Source organism: Dipodomys spectabilis, unplaced genomic scaffold (genome assembly GCF_019054845.1).
Source record: "Dipodomys spectabilis isolate Male_0828 unplaced genomic scaffold, ASM1905484v1 ptg000032l, whole genome shotgun sequence".
NCBI lineage: Eukaryota > Metazoa > Chordata > Mammalia > Rodentia > Heteromyidae > Dipodomys > Dipodomys spectabilis.
This window is the reverse complement of record NW_024870709.1, coordinates 26,791,548-26,814,688: the sequence shown is the minus strand read 5'-3', so window position 1 is coordinate 26,814,688 and position 23,141 is coordinate 26,791,548. Positions and strand designations below refer to the sequence as shown.

Below are 23,141 nucleotides of genomic sequence, written 5' to 3'. Positions count from 1 at the left end.
TTCCTACGAGCTATTCTCTTTTCCTATCTTCTCTTATTTACACTCAATCTGAGGGAGAGGGAGATGTGTGTGTGTGTGTGTGTGTGTGTGTGTGTGTGTGTGTGCGTGTGTGGGTGTGTGTGTGTGGGTGTGAATCCACATATACCGTTTTCTAACTTCACACCCTTCATTATTTCACTTAGTAATCTACTACACTAGTTGAATTGGAACAAAGCATAGTTCAACTCTTCGTCTCATCTGTTCTTTAAAAGTAAGTGATATATGGCTGTTTAAACATAAGGATTGTTTATCTCTCTTAGGCATTTACACGTTTTATACCATAGTGAAAGTGTCAATAAATGGATGGAGTTGAACTATTATATAATTCTCTTATAAATCTCCAGTTACAATCACCCATTAAAATCTATGTAAATGAAATGTAATTTGTTTGCTCAAGATGCTTTCAAAACAAAACTATAAAACCCTCCTTTTAACTAGATTGCCAACTTGAGCTAACTCACAACTTGGGCTTGCTAAATTTCTCTCTCTCTCTCTCTCGCTCTCTCGCTCTGTCTCACTCTCTCCCCCTCTCTGTCTCTCTCTCTGTCTCTCCTTCTCAGTCTCTGTCTCTCTGTCTCCTGTCTCTCTGTCTCTCTCTCTCTCACATACACACACACTTACAATCAAATTTCTGATCCACTAACAAAGCTGACAAAACTTTTCAGAATTACAAAAAAAGGTCATCATGTGACATAATGAAGCATGAAAAATTAGAGTATAAATATCACTCCTCATTCTGCTTTTTACTCTGTTCTAATGAACTGTGGTTTGTTTTGATATATTAATTAGCAGATGATGCAGAAAAGGTGCTAGATTTTTCATGATGTAACTACACAGCATATTATAAAATATTGTGTTTATTTTCTATAAACAACTAGAACCAGTTATATGCATGTATAAAGATTCTCCCACTGGTAAATTCAATGCACATGTGTTTAGCAAAAAGTGAATTACTATAGGTTTGCTAAAAGATTTTTTCTACCTCACTTTTCTCCTTTCCTGAAAATCCATACTAGGAGATAATGCAACATTGCTTCCTATGTTTCATTTCCTGCTTTCAATGTTTGAATTTTTACAAAAAATTCTTAAAAGTCTGTAGAATATGTGGTGATCTTAATTGATATTTTTATTAGTGTTTGCTGCCTGTCATTCCCACTGCCATTACTTATGATGTGACTGCAAATCTGTAGCATGTCTTTTACAAATGTAAAGTAGAATGATCATTATAATCACAAAATTTTAACTAAGTTGACTCAGAGAGAATAATTGTACTTTATGGCATTTTAGATTTTATATAGGTATCTTGTCTCATCAGGACTGCTTTGCAATTTGTCCAAAACCGGTAAACATAATGATAGAAAAACATAATTATATGGATTGTTTATCCATTATATTTGAATACTTTTTAGGAGAAACATTAAAACAGGATAGTTGTCTTAAAAATGTTACATTTATGCTAAAATTAGCACTTCCAGTTTGATATCAAGTAGCATTTTGATATTTTATAATATCTAACTGACCCCTATCATCGCTAAGTCTTGTATTTGTAGTGATTATGCAAATTGAGTAGAAATAATCATTCTATATCAAAAGTGGTATTTGGGTGGATCTTGTTCTTTTCAATCTGTTTTGTCTCTCTGATTAAAAAACATAATAGTTGAATATAAAATTTATGAGAACTTGATCTTATAAGGAATTCCATGCTCCAGAAAAGAAAAAAATCGACAACACTAGTTTGATAATATCATTTTGCATTTTTCTTGCTTTATAATCTTTCTGGATTGTCATGCTTTGAGCAATGTATTTGCAAAGAATCTGTTATAGTTATGATATCTTTTGTGTTATCTTAATTTATCATGAACAAATTACCATGAGCTACAATTTGTCCTTAGAATACACCTTGGTTAGCAAATTTTCATTCAATTAATTTTGGCCCCCAAACATGTGTCAACTCTCACGGGTACATGAATGTGCACACATACACATACACACATATGCATGCACACACATATGCATGCACACACATAAACACACACTGAAAGTATGTTTCCCAAATGAGTAAACTTACAAGTCAAGTCCTTTTGTCTGAGTAACAAACAATGCTTGGGATTTAATTACAAATCAATAGCTCTCCCTAATCCAACAGAGAATTTTTCAGCAATGTGGAAAGTCACATACATTTTTTAGTAAGAGGCTGTATTCTGTTTTTTTTACTTGTCCAGATTATGAAATTTTCCTTGAGGTTCACAAACTGTTATTTTTAAATGTTTTCTTCTCATTTTATTTAACTAGTTTCAGTTTAAAATACTATCGCTCCCATCCATGTCTTATATGACTAAATTTATAACATACTTTGAGAAGAATTCAAAAGAAAGTAAGTGAGGTATTTATCAGGATTTTACTCTGGCTTCGGTTTTATTTCAAATAGATTTTATAAATTTTCCAGAGGGGTTTTTACTGGGACATACTTTCTTGCTCTTATTTTAAAATGAGAAAATTTGATTTGTTCACAATGAAAATCATTGTAGTCATTCACAAAGTCAAGTTTATTTTCCTGCTCATAATTTGATAAAGTTTAGTTTATGGATGCCAGTGGATTTTGGACCGAAAAAACAACAACCACATCAAAATCTGAAGGGAACAACCTCAATTTGTTTTGTGCCTTTATCCATAATTACTATGTCTCATCAGGTTTGTGGAAATATTTCTACTTTCTGTTTCAAATGCACAAACTAACCAAATGAAGAAATAATGACAAGACTTCATATTAGGTGTCATTACTTCCATGAATTTGAAAAGAAAATAAAAGAGGACAAATTTAAAGACATAATGACAGAGAAAAATATATCAAAACAGTACATAAGTAAATGACTATGCATGAAAACAAATAAAAGTAACATTTCCCTATAGAATTTGTAAATGAAATGAAACTAGAAACTAAGCTATACATGACTAAAACTTCATGAGCAAACAACATCTGAGAGTCAGTAACAAGCAAACTTCCTGTTTTAAGGGCTAATGATCCTACCAAAACTGGTATTGGGAAGAACTATTTTTCTGTTTCTACACATCTGGCTAAGAGTAGAAAGGTAAGCATAGTAAAAATGTTATATCTCAATTTCAACATAGTATATATGTCTTCAGAAAATGAATAACCCATTCTAAATGGCTTTACATGGATGATGAATGATAGAACTCAGATCATTCAACAGATGTGCCCATCTAGTAAAAAGTTTCTCTCAATTTGAAAGAAACACGTGAGTAACTAACTTTTAGCAATTCCAAATCCTTAGTACACCTTTGAGACAAAACGAACTGATTGAGAAGAAAAAAATAAATCTTATATGATAATACATTCTTAAGACTTATTGCTTTGTTTTTATTCAACATTGTAACTATTCATTACATCAAAATATCAGACTCATTAAGGTATTAATAAGCATTGGAATTTTCCCCATTGTCCTTCATTTAAGAGAATCATCTGGCAATTAAAAAATGTCAGGATATTTACTTTCATCCCCTCTCAAAGAGAATTTTCCTTAGATTGGATCCTGCAATGACAATTCAGTAAATACTGATACTATTTTGATAGTTGAGCAGGGCTTTCATAAAAAATATATTGCATTTATCTTGGAATACAGCTTAAACTTAAGAACTACACTCATTCTGTATCTAAAATTAATATCAATTTATCTATCTAAGAGTATTAATAAGTATTTTACCATTTAATCATCAAATAAACTAACATATTCAAAGTAGAGGAGAGAAAAAGATGTATGTTTACTACTATATATGATGCACCTGTATCTTTTGGTCTTTGATTGCATATGAATATTATTTAAAGACCTTTTATATTCATGGTAATCCATGAAAATCATTTGTATTAAAAAGCACATCATAATCAATGCTGTTATATATTCAAGTCTCATACTACAAAAAACTAGGACAATATTTTAGCTTCTTTTTGGTCAATTGTGTTAAAAATGAAAATTTGATCATTTGATATTCATGTAAATTTTATTTTATTCTTAAGCTAACTGGATAGTGGTACAATCAAGACATATTTTTATCACTAATATTATCTCCTCAAGTAACTTTTTGTTCGATTCATGATAGCATCCAACCATTTTCATTGATTTTGTAGATTGATAAGACCTTAATAAAGTAGAAATACAGAAAATCATTGAAATTAAAATAAATTGAATATTATCTGCCTTTAATGTATTGAATGATTTTTTCTACTTCTATTACACTTCAAATTTTTATCAATTACCCTCTGATATATCTTTTACACATTATATATAAAAGTTCTGAATGTATATATTTCAAAATTATTTTTTCTTCTATCTAGTTACATCAGTGAAATGCCCCTAATTCCCATAAGAGGTCAATCTGAATAAACTGACAATGAGTAATAGAAAAAGAAAGGTACTAATAACATGGAATTAACCTCAACATATTTTACCAATATAAAACAGTGCAATATCAACTATACACATACATACATGCACATATATATATGTATACATACATACATATAAAATATATAGTGAAATAAGGAGACTGGGTCTAAGCAATATGACTTGAAATAATATACCTTGATCTAACAGCCATTTTGGTGCTTTACTGGGTTGAGGGGGCTTTCCACACAGCTCTGAAAAACTCTAGAGAAGACATTCTTTAGATTACAAATCTTTCCTGTTAAACTCCAAGAAGTTTTAATTCCCATAGATAACTGGTCCTTGCTTTCCTCCCCGATTGTGTTCTCATCTGATTTGCTTATATTTAACACCTTTATTAGGTTTAAGTGTCCTATTTTGGTTTCCTTTGCTTATGTATAACACTTTGGTTAGGTTTAATTCCTCACACCTTACGTGGTCTTGGCCTATATAAGCTTTGTGCCAGCTGCATTTGCAGATGCCCACCTTTGAGACAGGGGTCCACCAGCACTCTTCCAACTCTCCAATAAAGGCTCACAATTTGTCCTCTTAAGTGGTGTCCTCTGTTTCTCACAACTGAGTACCTATGTAATAGTAGTATATGCTTATATAAAGGTGAGAGAGGGGCTGGGAAGGTAGCTCAGTGGTAGAGCGCTTGCCTTGCCTGCCTGAGGCCCTGGGTTTGATTCCTCAGCACCACATAAGCAAAAAGAAAAAAGCCGGAAGTGGTGCTGTGGCTCAAGTGGTAGAGTGCTAGCCTTGAGCTGAAGAGCTGAGGGACAGCGCCCAGGCCCAGAGTTCAGGCCCCACAACTGGACCCCCCCCCCAAAAAAAAAAGGTGAGAGAGAAAACACAGTAATCTACAATCTTGAGAGAAGTGATTTTCAGGGGAACTTCATAGAATTGACAAAGATTTTTTTTTTTAATTGTGAGGATACAGAGGAGTTACAATTACATGGGCAAGATAATGAGTACATTTTTGACCAGCAAAAAGCACAATGGTTTGTAACGTATTTTCTTTGAGATTGAAATAGAAGACAGTGTAGTATGGGACAAGTCTGTCTAGGTGTGTTGATAGACTATAGATTTCCTTCCTACTGTGAGTTCAGTTCATGGAAACTGAACTGAAGGACTGAAGCTGACTGTTTTCTTCCTTGAGTGTCCAGACTTTAAGCAGATGAGATGAAACTGGAAAAAAGCTACACCTAGCACCTGAAGGCATCAAATGCCCTTGGTTTAAGATAATCAATGTATATGGGTGCCATTATTTGGGGTTGATAGAGCTCCTGAACATATTTTACATTTTTCTAGTGACATCTTTGAATGACACCATGGAAGATTAAAGTTTGATATTTATTGTTCATAGTATCAACTAGATAAAACATGTTCTTCTCTCACTAATAGAAAAGGTTACTTTTGAATCTATTTCCTGTGTTTACATTGGAAATGTACACTAATCTACATTGTACTTGGTTTTGCTGTGCTTGTTAGAATATTCTCATGAATGTTCATTAAAGTTACTTCCTCACTTAATATATATTGTAATGGGATCCAAGCATGCCTTCATGATGTTCCCGGAGTATGTAATCATTTTTAACTGCAATCAATTTCTGATTTCTCAGATTTGAGAAAATTCTTGACAGTACCAAATTACACGCGACTGATAGAAAGCCAGATAGAAACCATCTCTTTCACATCACTTCTTCCTGACAGGAGTATATTCTGTCCATAATGAGGTAAGGAGCATGGCTAGTTAATGTTCATTGACTTGAATGAGACCGCCCTCCTGGAAGCCATTTTACCTTCCTTACATTCTTTTGTGTGGACAGAGAAATCTAATTTAGGACCTAGATGTAGATGAGTCCTTGTCATTTTATTTCCTGATTCATCATCTTATATTAGATCGACTTAGAGTTATTTTCAAAATGATATTATGTAACCCAATGAAGCACAGCATAACCTGTCATATTTTAATATAATGAGATGTGATGTATTGGAAATCATTTAAAGAAATCACTTTGATTCTAGTTGGGTACTACTATTGATTCATGTGGCATCTTATCCTGAATTAATTTGGGTAAGAGTGAAGCAATGTTATTAGGATAAAAAATTCTACTCAAATCTCTGTGTGTGGATTGAATTGTTTTTCTTATTGCCAGAGCATTATTAGTTTCTTGAAATAGATTCTCAGTATCATGTTAATAGAAGAATGTTGAGTACGGTAAGCCTTGCTACCTATCTTCCTTGTCTTCCACGTAACCTTATTTGTTTTTTTCTTTATAAATAATGCATAGATTTTATATGAATCTATATAATTTAAATTGAGTATGACAAAAATCAGTAAAGAGAACAATTACCTTAAATTAATCAATGTTTTCTTTGCTGTAGCTATATCCTTGGATTCAAGCATCTTATTCCCAAAATAACAGCTCTCTAACATAAGAAACACCTTTGAGAAAAACTCAGTAGCCAGAAATTTGCAATATTACTGGATACATTTAAGGGAAGACACCATAAACTACCTAGTGTTAAATTTTTGTGTAAAAATTAACGTTAAGCCCTAAGGTTATTTGAAAAAGCCTTAGCTGTTTTGCAGACCTTATATTTTCCATTTTGAATGAAGTTATTAAAAATGCCTAAAATTCAGGAAGAATATTCCAACATTTTTTTTTGTTTGATTTCAGCTTCTGTTTGTTTTGGTTGTGTTTGTTCAATATTTTGTTAATTCTCAATTCAGGGAGAAGGCACCAGTTTTCCCCTCTGAATATGAAGAATCTGTAGATGAAAACAGGTTTCTTTTTAGTTTCTGTAATGCAATATTTGTTCCTGCTGGCCGTTGCTGTCATTCAAAATATCAAAAGATGATGTATGATCATGAGGTCTGGAGTATCACTGCATCTATCCAGGCATATACTTAAAAACAATTTTAAAGACCTTATGTTTATCCAAAATTAGAACTGTTTTGATTTTTTTGGTTTTATTCATTTTTTTGTATAACCAAAAATAATTTAAACTAAGTCTGTACACGGAAGTATAGAATGTGTAAATTCTAGCTACTCAAGAGGCACAAATAATAATGCCTAGTCATTAGTCTGTCTTAAAAAAGAAATAATCAGAGAGAAACAAAACAGAACAGAGAGGAAAAAAATAAGATGGAGTCTATCTAGGTAGATATATAATAGATGGATAGATAGATAGATAGATAGGCAGAGATTACAGAAAGACAGATCCATCTGTTGGTTGCATTTCATTGAGTTTGTGCCTAAGACTAGTAAATCAGAATTATCTGGGGTTGAAATGCATCCTGATCCCCTGGCACGGTAGCAATGCAATTATTTGATGTTTTAAAAGAGGTAAATTGAGATGATTCACTAGTGAATGTTCCTTGGAAGAAAATGTATCAGACTCCAGAAATTTGAGAAGTTGTTAGAGTAACTATAGAATCTGTTGATTGTTGCTAGAGGCAATGGATACTTTACTAAAAGAAAAAAAAAGCAAAGAATGATTACCCAGCCATTAAAGACTAAGTAGAAAGCCAGAGAGAACTCCAAGGTAACACAAACAGAAAATCTCATTTCCTCCAGCCACAGTGCATTAAGGTTGAACAGTTCCAAAACGAAGAATTCCTCAAAGTAACAGATGTCCCCATGTTGATTGAATTATCAGATCTTTAAGTCACATTGGCCAAGAGAACATTGGATCCAGATACATTGAAATGAACCCTGGTAAATATTGATCATTACTTTTCTTTAAATTTCTGAGATTGAAGGAGTGTGAGATTCTCACTGTGTTTACTTAAAGATGATAAAGATAATAAAGTCCTTCTCTTAAGCAAGAGCTTATTCGTATGGAAGCATTATCATGGGACACAAATTTTAATAATGTGTTGTGATCTGACTCCAGGACATGGTGCTCAGTATTCAGATGATGCTTAAAAAATTATAATAATAAAAATATTATTCGCATTAAGCCAAGTATAAATCTCAATATCTCATTAGCAGAGCCTAGAAGAAGGGGTCAACGACTCTAGGAAATGGAACTAAAGTTTTATGTAGCACACACCATTCTCCACAGAAAATGTATTAAAAACCAAGCAGACAAATTAACTAAACTCTTTGTACCAGTCAGTTTTGTGCCATCAGGTACTCTCGGATTAGCGACAACAGCACATAGATACATGGTAGCTATAATATGATTTCATTGGTTTTTCTCCATCTTGTTAGTGCATATTAATTTTGTTGGAGTGTTTCATTGTAGTTTTTTTCTTATAATACATATATATGTGTGTGTGTGTGTGTGTGTGTGTGCTTTAATCATACTCATTCTTTTCCTTACTGCATTTTTCTACCAGTATATTGGCTCACTTTCCTGGAATATTTTTAATCTGGTTTCATTATGACATCCCCATACATGCGTAGAACCTTCAACTATATCCTCTTTTCCTCCTTTCACCTTCTCGGTCTCCCCCTCCAAACATCTCCCAATTATAGTCACGGATATTTTTTCCTGATACCTAGCTTGTGTATATGACATAAAAGAAACAATTTTTGTATTTTGGAGTCTTCACTTACTTTGAATAAAATGATTATTTGAAGTTGTATGCAGGCATTCCTCTCTGTACCCCATAAATCTTATAATTTGTTCTCCTTCATGGCTGGACCTAATTTGTATCACACACACACACACACACACACACACACACACACACAAACACACACACACACACAAACACACACACACACACTGCAACACATCATTCACATCTTCTTTATCTCCTTAGAGACATCTAGGTTGGCTTTATAACTCAGCTATTGGAATAGTGAGATGATAAACATGTATGCAAAGAAATTAGTTTTGTATTCTGACTTGAATTTTATTGGCTTTATGTGCAAGAGGAGTACATTAATATATGATAGTTCTATTTTAATTTTTATCAGCATGAAGCCTTCATTGTGATATTTTAGACCTTTTGAAGAATATGAATAATATTTTATAGATGATTGCCCTAATTTACATGCAGACCAATGTAGGAAAGCCCTCATAGCTCCATTTCCCAAATAAAAAAAAAAAAATGTGGGCTGAGGTATGGCTCAGATGGCAGAATGCCAGCCCAATAAGTATGTTAAGCAAGTCTGAGGCCTTTGGTTCCATCCTTAATATACCTTTGTGGCACTAATGAATAAAATATGAACAATGTATTGAGGGATTATCAATTAAAATGCACTTGGCTTACATCAATTATCAATTAAAATGCACTGCTTAAAATTGGACTAATTTGCTACTTTTGAAACTGAAAATCTATCTTTGAGAAAAGAAGTACATCAGAAGATTATCTTACTATTTTCTATAGTTTTATTGGAGAATAGCTAATATGAATTAACCATTTACTGAAATTAATTATCATTTAAATGGTTAGAGCTTCCTTCTTTTAGATTTTCAGTGATGGTTATACAGAAAAAGTGGTGAATTCACATATATAATTTTTTTTGCTTAGGCTGATGACTGTACTGCACAGTTATGTGAGATATGATTGAGTCTTCTTGTTGTATAGAATCTGATGAATTGCTGTAATGAAATTTAGCAGTGTATTGCCAGACCACATTTTATTCCAGTATCCTGCTAACCACTTTATATATGCTTTGTTGTCTTTTATTCTTTGCAGTTGGTTGAAAGTACCTAGGATCAAGATGTGGATGCAGTATCTGCACATTGCTTTTGAATATTGTAGAATTTAGCAAGTGGAAGAAGTACATTTAGAAAATAAAATATTGATATTTTTCAATGATTAAGGCCACAAAGTAACTCCAACTATACCTAAATGTTAAGATTTGAAAAGTACAGTCATTATGCAAGTTTCTTCTTAAGAAAATATCTTTGCTCAGCATGCCAAAAAATATTTTCATGGGAAAAAATTGAGAACCGGGAAGGAGACAAACTGCATGTCCATGTGAGTTATTAAACACATTGCTCACCAGGAATAAAAAGGGAGCAGCAGCCTTTTAAAGACACAATCATGTGAAAATATTCTTGCTTCAGGGTGATGGGACAAAACAGAAACTAATGCAAATAGATAGTGAATACTAAAAACATTCAATCAATTGTATTGTTTAAATATACCTTTCCTCAAGCATATATGGTATATATAGAGATAGATTGTAAAACAAAAACTGGATTTTAAAAATATAATCTATATAGAAGTACATACTTATGAATATGTGTTCAGAGTTGCTAGCATAACAAGATCCGTGACCCAATTAAAAGAGCACCAGGTATGAGTAAAATTATGAGTAAGAGTGCAAAGCCCTGGGTTGAAATTCCAGTACTGGCAGAGTTCATATCTAATAATTTTATAATACCATCTAAAATAATATTGTAGAAGAGGGCCTATTCTCTCTTCCATAGTTATTAGTGTTCTAAAATTACTTTTACAAGATGTCACTGATTAAGAAATAGTTTTGAAATACATAAAGAAATATTTGAGTAAGAAATAGTTTTCCAAAGAAAATTACATATTCTTCATTTGATTTTAACCCGTCAAAAGTCATGTGTCTCATTTAGGAGTTAGCGAGTTTACAGTTGCTATAAATATGTTCTTGCTAGCAGGTGCACTAAAAGCCATATGTTAGGGGGCTTCCACAATGCAATTGAAAAACACCTACAAAGAAAATACAGTTATTAATTTTATTGAATAAAAAAGAACAAGATGATTCACTTTATCAACTGGCATATCAAAGATTATGCTATGACATTAAAACTGTTTGAAACTTACTTAAATAATTAGTCAAACGTTGCAGCACACTAAATTTATTCATGGATAAAGCACCTATAAATTTCACACTCCAAGTTTGTTAATACCATAATTTTTTGTTGTTGTTCTTTCTTCTTTTTTTTAATATTTATTTTTTTTATTGTGAAAATACTGTACAGAGGGGTTGCAATTACATGGGCAAGATAGTAAGTACATTTCTTATCAAGCATTGTAGACTCCTCCTTTGTTTACCCTTCCCATCCCTTCCCATCCTCCCCCCCCCCCCGCAATCCTCTCCCCCCCCCCGTAATACCATAATTTTTTAGAATTACATTTTGTAAGACATAAACTCATGATATCCATAATTTTAATATTTTAATTTGTAGAAATATGAACATAGCTTTAAAATCTACATGACAGTATGGTCATTGATATGATTTGTTAATACATAGTATATTCATCAAGGTTATGAATTTTAAGTATATATACTGACTTAGATTTACACTTCATTCGTATGTCTAAGAATTAAAGATTTTTTTTTTCCTGTAGAAGTACATATAAATAGTGAAAAAGCTAAAGTATGGAGGACCTAAAATAATATTTGAAATTTACCTAGGTTTATCTTCGTTAGTATACACTCCAGTAAGCATATATCTATGGATATATAGTTATAGATATGTGTGCTTATGTAAATGTATGCATATGAATACATATGCATATGTATGTTATCAAAGTAGTTAAAATTCAATTTAGTTAATCAAGTTCCTTCTTACAAAGAAGAAAAAGGAATCCATTGTTCAGATTCCAAAGAAATATCTTTGCTTTCCTCTCTAAATTTATTCATTAAAAGGAAATTAAAACTATTCCCACAAAAATATTTTTTTAAAAAACCTGTCTACTAATTTTATTATCAAACCAAACAGAAAAAAATGTTTGGTTTCATTGTAAATAAATTAGTGTTTTGTTCATAATATATGCCTCAGGATTACACCTGACCAGTGGAATTTTTGTCAGTCATGGGGCCTGAACTCTGGGCCTGAGCATTGTCCCTCAGCTCTTCAGCTAAAGGCTAGTGCTCACCACTTGAGCCACATCACCACTCGTGACTTTTTCTACTTATGTGGTGCTAAGGAATCGAACCCAGGGCCTCATGCATGCAAGGTAAATATTCTACCACTGAGCCACCTTCCCAGCCCAACTGGCACATCTTTTAAATCCCAGCTACTCAGAAGTTCGGATAACTGATGACCCAGTGTGGTCATGAGCAAAATACATAATTAAAGCAAAAATGACTGACAACATCATCATGTAGTGGAACAGCAAGCATGAAGCCACAATAAACAAAACAAACAAAAAATAGTAGCTGCCAAGAAGTTGTTGGTACTCTATAGTAGGTTACCAACAGAGGAACTCATTCTTGGATGCTGCGACTGTGAAAATAGCCTAGGAAAATTCACGGTTCACCAAATTCTTGATTGAAACTAAAAATAATTTATATCCCTGCCAACAATGAACATTTTGTTTACTGAGCCAGAGAGGATGTAATATTTAGAAAATTTATAATCACATAAAAATACAAAATGCTTAAAATAATTTAATTATAACTCAAACTTCTTATGTAATGAAAATTAGATAGCTAAGAGGATTTATTTATTTATTTATTTATTTTGTAGGTTGTGGGCCTTGAACTCTGGGCTTGTGCGCTATCCCTCAGCTCTTCAACTCAAGGCAAGCACTATACCCCTTGAACCACAGCACCACTTCTGGTTTTTTTCTGGTGGTTTATTTGAAATAAGAATCTCACAGACTTTCCTGCCCTGACTGGCTTTGAACCCTGATCCTCAGATCTTAGCCTCCTGAGTAGCTAGGATTACAGGCCTGAGCCACCGGCGCCTGGTAGCTAAGAGGATTTTTTTCAGATCCCTAAGGCACATAGATATTGAAAAATGGGAAATCTCTAAATCAAAGATTAATGTAATCTATTGCCTGAAATCAAGGTTCTTGAGATATTTTTCTTCTATTGATTTTCAAAATTTATTATTTTTCCTTGTTGCTATGGATCTGGATACTTATAGCATTTTGTTTTCAGCTTAGTTTGTTTTCCTTTCATTCTAGTGGTTACAGGAAAATCCATACGAGGCCATAGGTAAAAATTGAGAGATGGTTATGAAAGAGGAAACATGTTTCAGATAAGTTATGTGTTGCTTCACAGTGTAATTTCTTGTTTTTTCACAACCTGCTGGAAAACAAAGCAAACTAAACTGACTGAGTTCGTTTAGGTCTCTTGTTATACACCAATAAATATGTGTCAATTTAAGTCTCTTTTTAAGGAGAGCAATCTATTGCAATGAAATTTAGGGAGAACTGACCTATTCCAATATCCACAGTTTCTCTTGGTAGCTTTGCACACAGACTTACTCTGGTCATTTGATCCTAAATGGCCACACACAGCAAAGTTTTCTTGCTTCTTATCCTCATTAAAATGTGACAGTCTTCCTTTCACATACATAAAAAAGTTCCAGATCAATTTAAATAGCAAAATGCCATGTTCCCTTCAAGGCAATATTTATTTATTTATTTATTCATTTATTTATTTGGTCTTGGGTCTTGAAATCTTGGCCTGGGTGCTGTCCCTTAGCTCTTCAGCTCAAGGCTAGCGCTCTACAACTTGAGTCACAGCACCACTTCCAGTTTTCTTATTGGAGATAAGAATCTCACAGGCTTTCCTGCCCAGGCTGGCTTTGAACCGTGATCTTCAGATCTTAGCCTCTTGAGTACCTAGGATTACAGGCATGAGCCACCGGTGCCTGGCTTCCAATATTTGTTTAATCAGGTATTGGTTATATCATAGGTCTTTAACACAAAATGTCTAGACCATGGAATGCTTAGTTTTTAATTAAATTTACCTTCTTTTTTTTAACTATGTCTATGTAGATAGTCAAACTTAATGTATTTTATTTGTTTCTGTGGTATAGTTTGTTAGTTTAACTTTATACTATAATAGCATTAGCTTATTGATTTTGGAAAGGAGGCATAATAATTACTTTACCACCATCTACAAGTTAACATATAGATATTATTTTATTTTTCCTAGTATTTGATTAAATAACTTCACATATCCAGCCTATATTAATTGTCACTTTTTGATTTTTTTTTTCATTCCAAAATCTTGGTATTTCCATTGAATTCACAGGACCCACTTTAAGTGCCATATTTCTCTGTATTAGATGGTGAACCAATATAATCCATCTACATCTTACTTTATATTGCCCAGAGGAACTAATATAGGATGTGCCTTTACTAAAGAAAATGCTAGTGAGAAAATAATGAGGCATAATAAAAGCAAATTATTAAGAATCTAGCTTATTTGTTAAAGAGGTCTAGGACAATTATATGACCTTTTCTTGCACTTCTTTTTCTCCTGAAGGCAGGCTATAGGATCTAAGCATTTACTCCAATCTCACCCAACCAATCTGGGAGCTAGTGCTAAAGAAATAATGGGAGGATAAGACTTTATCGCAGAAGGGTCTTGACTCACACTGCAAGAAAATATGTTGTGCAAAGAAGCCAAGAAGAAACTGGACAAACAAGTTTTGCTGGGTTTCTCCCATTAGTCTCTTAGCATTAGATCATGCCCTTATGTTCAGTCACCTTTGGACATGGTTTCTATTTTACAATCATGCAATAGCCTTCATAACTATAATGAAAAGAGCAGGTTTCTGAGAGCTTCTAGACATCTAAACCTCCACAGGCAAATGAGAACTCATTCAAAGGCAAGCTGGTGCCATAATCTATGGGGATAATAGCTCTTATACTAAGGGAGTCTCTCCTGAATTTGGACATTGACTCTTCATCTGTCTGATTATTATGTCTTTATAGTAAGTTGGTAAGTATGCCTAAGTGTTTGTCTGAGCCAGTCTAGCCAATTAACGTGGGGTTATAAGAACCTCAATTTTTAGTCAGTAGGCCAGAAGTTCTGCAGGAGTGGAATTGTGATTGAATGTCAAGGTGGGGGCAGGGGAGTTGGAGAGGATTTGGAAGACTGAATCATCAATCTGTGAATTTTGATGTGTTCTCCAAGCAGATAGTGTGATAACCAAATTCAATCTCATGACACTGGGGTTTTGTCTCAAGTACAATTACTTGCTTGATGTTTAGAACTAAATCCAAAAGTTTTGAAATCAAGAAAGTCTTTGATAGAGTAGAGGTAATATAAAACTTTGTTTTTCTGATGTACTATAAAACAATCATAAGAAATTATACAGAGCAAAATCAAGTAGATTAGATTCTCTTTTGTTGAATAAAATACAATTTGAACTGAAGAAAAAAAGTCTGAAATGAAAAGTAGTATAAATAATTCATATGTTTAAAGTAATCATAAGAAAAATTAAGAAAGGTATCCATTTAAAAAACAAAGTAGTAATAAGTTAAAATATGCTTGTTGAATCTCAAACAATATGCAAAGAAAAAAAAAGAAGTCTCAAATATAATTATTATGAAAGGAATGGAAGTATGGTTCAACAGGTCAAGTGTCAGCTGTGACCAAAAAAATTGAGTAATAATGGGAGATCATGAGTTCAAGCCCTTGTATTGACAACAGCAATAAGCAAATATGTATGAATAAATTAACTGATAATTTAGCTGAAGACAATAGCAAAGAGGTCAATCAACAAACAACAAATTGAATAATAACACAAAATCAGGAAACAAATAGAGGCAAATAAAAGAAGATTAAAAATGGTCATAAAATTATACAAAACTATTCAAAGATGAGTTAATATGTGTAATGACTAAGAAAAATATTAAAAGAGCAATAGTTAAACTACAAAATCACATCAAATAATTTAAGTTATTACAATAATATTTTGAGAACACATTTTAAAAATCTAAAGAATTCTAGCTAATCAGAAATTTATCCCTATGAATCCATAATGAAATATAAATTGTGCAATAAATATACCACTTAAATTTATTGTGATAGAAATCTCCAACAAAAAAAAACAAAATAAAATTTGCAATCAAATAACTTCTACATTTTTTGAAATATAAATTGAAAGCACTTTGTTGAAAAATACATAAAAATAAACCTTCCTGGAATTATGTAAAATAAGTAAACAAAAGTATTTCAAATAACACTCAAGTTTTTTCTTCTTAATTTAGTCTTCAGTGTTATATGTATTCCTTACATTTCATATATTTAATCCTATGCTTATAGAGAAATATCAAGTGGGTGAAAATTATAAGACTCACACAAGTTTCTTTTGTGCCTTTTATTTTTATATGTTTTTTATGGTAACAATACTGTGCAGAGGGGTTACAGTTACATGAATAAGGTAATGAGTGTATTTCCTATTGAGCATTGTTGCCTCTTCCTTTGATTTTCCCTAAAGTCCAAGGTAATGTTGGGGTGAAGTGAACAGAGCTAAGTTTGAAATGTGTTTAAAGTTGAGGGTCTTTGGATATATATGAAATTCCTTGGAGGAAAACCTATGGCAAGAAATATTTTCTTTAAACTTCAAGATCTTTTTCTTCTGAAGAGTGGGAAGATACTAGAAACAATTGGGACGGAGGGTCCTAGCATACTTATTTGCAGTATTAAATAGAATATATAGGAAATAGAATATAGGAAGCCACACTAGGACAGACATAACCCCAGAGATTTGCAGTCAGATAAGAAGGAAAACACAAGTGAGAAGAATCTGCTGACAAAATCACAGTCATCTGAGGGGCAATCCAAGTGGGTTATTAACAAGAATGATAAAGGCAACATCAAGGAATCAAAACTTTTTAAAAGGCAGGAGAGTAGGGAGCTTCAAAAATGTAACAGTAGTTTCTTTTCATTTTTATTTTAAAGTACGGTGGAATTAGGTCTAAAAGTTCTATTAAGTAAAGTTGCCATCAGATTCCTATGGTAGTGTCAGCTACAATCTTGTATCCTCTCGAGTATAAACAGTAGCTTCCAACATCTAAAATAGTATATGGAGGTTCTGACTTTAAGTGGCATCAGTAACATAGGATCAGATGAAGGGTTGGGAAGAATGAGGTGTGAGACAGAGGCAGAGACAGTTATTAGCCCCCTCCTTCCCATACTTGTACAAACGCATTGTGTCTGCAACAAATATTTGAAGAGAATATATACACTGCCCTAAAGAAATGCCACTTTTGCAAAGTATCTACAACAAGTACACAATTGTACATGGATTAGTCAGGGAGGAAGAGAAAGCAGAGTAAATATCAGCAAAAAGGGAGAACAATACATAAGCCCAGAAAATGAGAGAAAATTCAGAGAGCAGCAATAGATGTTTTCCTCTGAGGGGGAAATAAATGAGAATATTATAGAGCAAAGCTAAACAAATGATGTCATCATAAATTTTGGAAAAACTCATAAAGCACATGGAAAAATATGTTCATAATTCAATTAGAAATAATGGAGCACCAGAGATTTTTATAGGAGGAGGCTATAAAAAAGTTACAGATTGGCAAGATCAGTCTGGCATTACTCTGCATCATTAGACTGTGGTGATCTCTGGGAAGTTATTGCCAAAGCTCAGACTTAATTTAATTTTGAGCAAATTGGGGAGGGAGGATTTAAAGGAAGAGATGGATTCATGCAAAAGATGCTGAGAGAGAGAGTAAAAGATGCAATACATTCTAGAAAAAAATGGACATAAGTAGTTAAGAAAAATATTAAATAGAACAGCAAGTATGTGTGTTATATGATACATCTGTATCTAATGCAGAAGGCTTGTGAATAATGGGATAAATAAAACCTATAGTTATATAAATAGCAATATTTTGAATCTATTAATGATGTTACTTACATTTTATATTATTTGTTTCCTTATTTATTTTCATTTTATTGGATAAGTCATGGTTTTGGAAACACAAATTTAGTTTCTACAATATAATTATTTGGTATTTCTTTAAATTTCATGAAATTTCTGTTTTATGATTGCTTCCACTAGGATAATTTCTGCATGAATATTCAAAACTGTTCTATCTTCATCTTTTGAATTAAATTTTTATTATTGGAAAGAACACCCTTTGTTTCATTTAATGCTTTCGCTCTGACTTTTTTAAGCTGCAAAAAGTTATGGGTTTTTTTTGTTTTAGATGTACAAGATGCTATGTCAAAAAACGAACATTATAACTTAGGCAGGAGGAGGGGATGTAGTTGTAGAGATGGGAGGAAAGGGATGATAGGGGAAAAACAAAAGAGGAGGCAACAATGCTTGATAAGAAATGTACACATTACCTTGCTCATGTGATTGTAACTCCTCTTTACAGTATTTTCACAATAAAAATTTATTTAAAAAATAAAGTAAAATACTTTTAAGTCCTTTTTGAAATAGAGCTAATTTTTTTTATTGTGAAAATACTGTACAGAGGGGTTACAATTACATTGGCAAGATAATGAGTACATTTCTTATCAAGCATTCTAGCCTCCCCCTTTGTTTCCCCTTCCCTTCCCTTCCCATCTTCCCCCCCACCCAATCCTCCCCGCTCCCCCACCAAAGTTGTAAAGTTCGTTTTCGACATAACAACTTGTACATTAGAGCTAATTTTTGCAAGAAAACTATGATTGGAATTTGTAGTTTTTCATAAAAGTTATTTTAATAGGGATTGGACCTATCTACGTTTTAAATACCATTTATCTGATTTTAGTCACAATATCATCATTTATAGTGGTTCAAGTCTGACTTCTTTGATCTTTGTGTGTAATTTTGATATTTAGAATAATATCTTTTTATGTTTTTTTATTGTAAAAATGCTGTACAGAGAGGTTACAGTTACATGAGTAACTATTTAACATTGTTGCCTCCTCCTTTGTTTTTCCCCTACCATCCCTTCCATCCCCACCTCCCCAACTCCTCCTCCAACCCCGAAGTTTTAAAGTTCATTTTCAATATAATGTCTTCTACATCTCATTGTTACAATGGGACAACCTGCATCCTTATTTCAGCATTTTGTTATTTCCCTTCCCCTCCCCAAATTAGAAAAATGTACATACAAGATGCAGAGCACCAAAATCAAATACAGTGAAAACAGGGGTTATGCCTTGGGGGAAGAGCAAATCACGTAGTACATTTTAAATACTAAAAACAATAGCAAGCAAGAAAAGAAATAGTTGTGTCCCTATCTTGGGGTTCATTTCACTTAACATTATCTTATATGGTCATATGTACATAGCTTTTGACCTTTTCTGCTTGTCCTCCATTTTCTTAATAGCTAGGACAGGTAATGAGCCACCAGAGCCTAGCTACAATGATTATTCTTACATTTTAAAGTTTTTGACTCTACATTTTCTTAAGTCTATGTGAAATGGAGAAAATTAGGATATTTTTCTCTTTTTCCATCCTCTTCTCTTTGTTCTCACAATGTTAGTGAACAGTGTTACCTATGAGTAAGTTTGTAGCAGTCCCTATGCTTGTTGTTTTGTTCCAAGATAATCTGCCTTGCCACTCAACTGTCATATTGCAATCTGCAAACAGCTTCTGCATCCCTCCCTCTTTTTACTTTATTGTACAACTTGATTTGGCTTTCTATGGTCCCATTATGTAATGAAATACCAACAACCTCGTTTGGTTCAACTTCAGACTACCTTTCTCCCATTTCAGTGTTCACTACAAGTCATCTGCCTTCTATTTCCTAAGGAAAATCTTGGTCACTGAGATTCACTGTGTAATGTTTTCAATTACGCTTCACTGACATTAGTATATTTGAACCACAACTCCACTTCTGTCACTTTGCAGAATATTTGGAGATAAGAGACTCAGATTTGTCTCCCTGGGTTGGCTGCAAGCCATGATCCAGCATCATCCACAATATTCAGCTTCTGAGTATGGAAATTTTTTTTTGGTCAAAATAAGAGTCACTTGAATTGTATCTTTAACATTATATTACTTGTTTTCAGATTCTTTTTTCAGAGATTGCAATTTTGTGGATACTGGATGGCCTTTGCCTGATTTCTTCATAATTTTGAAACACAATATTCAACTTTCCTAACTTCACTTATTAATTCCACTAATTATCATGATGCCTTTGTCCTTACTTGAGTGAGACTGCAGTTCATCATGTCAATTTCTGTATGTCTTTCTTTTCTCTATGGTTCATCTCACTCAAACTTGGATAACTCAGGTTTTTCTCTTGCTTTTGTTCTCTCTCTCTATCATGCAATCTAGCATTTCTTCAGACAAGCACATATCCGATAATTGTAAGTTTTCAATTTATAGGAACATATTCTTCTAAGTGAGTTTCCATAACGTCTTATTAAATCTCATGATTTCATTGTTGCAGATATTTCTTTCAATGGTTACTCATTTAAATATTTCCCTTCTTCCAGAACACTTTTATAGAGTGGAGATGTCTATTCATGTACAATAGTTGTGAAGAAAGAGATACATACAACATCTGTGATAAAATAGGGGAGGAAGTTTGACAGGGCAGAGTTCATTCAGACAGATAAACAGACAATTTTGCTTGCTCTTCAGGTGGCCCTAGAGGAAAGTTTGCCCATTTGCAATCCTTTGAGTGTCCAGGGAGGAGACTGCTGCTGAGACTATGGGCCAGAGATTGGTTGTGAGATAATTAAAGGGAACTTCATACCGTCTCCTTGCTGAAGTGTCAGTTGAGACTTAACCCTCAGAAGATTCCTGGGCTTAAAGGCTGAGGCAGACTGAAGAAGAGGCTCAGAACAGAAAGCTTCCAGCTAAGAACACTTCCTCTAGCTGAGCAGGGAGTGCTTTCTTGTAGTAACCTTCAGGAGCATTTGCCACACCAGACAAAGTATTGGAGACAGAGCCCCAGCATACAGGATACATTTGCTTTCCTGATTTCAGAAGCCAATAAAAAATTGGGGTTCTTTTTAACTCAGTAAATACTATCATAGACCCTTTTTACCTCGAGTTGTACCAAGTATTACTGTTAAAAAAATCTTTTATACTTCAGACTTCGCTATTCACATTTTGATCTTTAACTTTTTGATTTATTATTGTTGCTGTTTTAATAAATCTTACCCACACTACCTTGCTTATAAATTTCTGCTTCATTTTACCCAATGCGAATTCTTAAACACCTCAGTAATTAAAGACAACTTTTGCATGTTTGAGCCCACTAGTAAAGATATGTTAAGAGAGTACTTCATGGTTTTTCTTTCTTCAAGATAAACTTTTATGATACACAGGAGAAACATAGAAAAGAAATGCAGATTATGTTTCAGACTATTGTATTTTAAATTCTTTGTGTGGCCCCAATACTAATTAAAATTAGAACAATATCTGTAAAATTTGGGGAAAAAACTGTAGATTGCTACCTAAGTGAGGAGAGAGAGACAGAGATAGAGAGACAGAGAGAGACAGAGAGAAGCAGAGACAGAGAGACAGAAACAGAGAGACAGAATTAAGTGACCTGAGATTGGAAAATTAGAAACAGTAGAAAACATCATGTCAAACTACAGAAAATTTGCTCATCAAACAAGATAAACAAGGCATAACTCTGGTTCAGATTCCCACTAGATCCAGTAGGAAATTAGATGATTGGTCAAATTTAGTTCCCTAAAAAGTCAAAGCTGCCTTTAATATATTTAAATATTTAACCAACTTTTTCTAGACAAAACATAATCTTCATGTGAAAGTAGAAATGTCAAAGTATTTGAATTATGTTATTTAGTAAACAAACCCTACTTCTTGGTAGAGTGCCTTTAAATGAATGAGCACAGTTTCATGTATTAGATTAAAATAAAATATACTATGAAAGGTTAAATTTTTCTTTCTCCAAAGATATGCTGCTAAAAAAAGTTATTTTTAGAATTTAGTAAGCTACTCTTTGCAATTTGAACTAAAAAACTATACTAAAATTATCATTCTTTTTGTGTGTTCTCAAATACTAAGTAGAAAAAATATACATAAGGCAAAGTTATTTAAAATTGGATCTCATTATTGTTCAGCTATTTTAAGGACTCATTTTATGATCTGTTCAAGTTAATTATTACTTATAATTATTTGATTTTGAAAAAGTTTTCAGTTTTACCTTAAGAGTTTCTCTTTTTATTCTTCTTTCAAAGGCATGTTTTGTTTCTTTCTACTTAGATTAATGGCTCAGCTCTTTCTGAGATAGATTAGATTAGATAGATAAAATAATAGATAATAGATAGATGGATGATTGAAAGATAGAAATATTTTAGTGAATCTGTGTGATCTTACACAACCAGAGTTAAATTTTAATAATTCTTTTAATACAATCTTATTTTTGCATGTGTTTTCAGGTCCTAAGGCTTAACTTCAGGGTCTGGGTGCTGCTGTCCCTAAGATTATTTTTTACAAGAGTAGTGCTGTACCACTTCAGCCACAGTTCTACTTCTGGCTTTTTGATGGTTAATTGAAGATATGAGTCTCATGGAGTTTATTGCCCAGGCTTAGAGTCACCATCCTCAGATTTCAGCCTTCTGATAAGCTTGAATTATAGGCATAAACCATTGGTACCTGAAAATAATAACACTTTGAAGAAAAAAATTATATGTATATCTATATCTATAGAATGGACATCTTTGTAATACTTACCAGTATTTCATTAACCTTCAGGTTGCACCGAAGTTTTAATGCTATTCTTTCATTTTGAAGCATTGCTTTTAGGGCAAGATATGTTTCTTTTGAATTGAAAACAGAGAACTAAAGAGAAAATTACATACACACATAAATAATCACATATGAACCATAAGTATGTATGGGTACACATGTTCAAAACTGTGCCAACACAAAATTAAATACTATACTTGTTATTGTTTCAGATGGTTATTGGACAAGTCACCTGACTTGAGTCTCGGGCAAATACAAAACTGAATATTAATTCATAACTGTATGGCAAAAAATAAAAGTATACATACTGCCCAATGAGTATTAAGTTGAATCAAGATGAAC

At 32.9% G+C, this 23,141-nt stretch overlaps 1 pseudogene; it reads right to left on the bottom strand.

Annotated features, from left to right (window-relative positions):
- LOC122105515 overlaps window positions 1-22,847 on the bottom strand; it is a 59,489-nt pseudogene extending 36,642 nt beyond the window's left edge.
- Window positions 22,848-23,141: the final 294 nt, after the last annotated feature.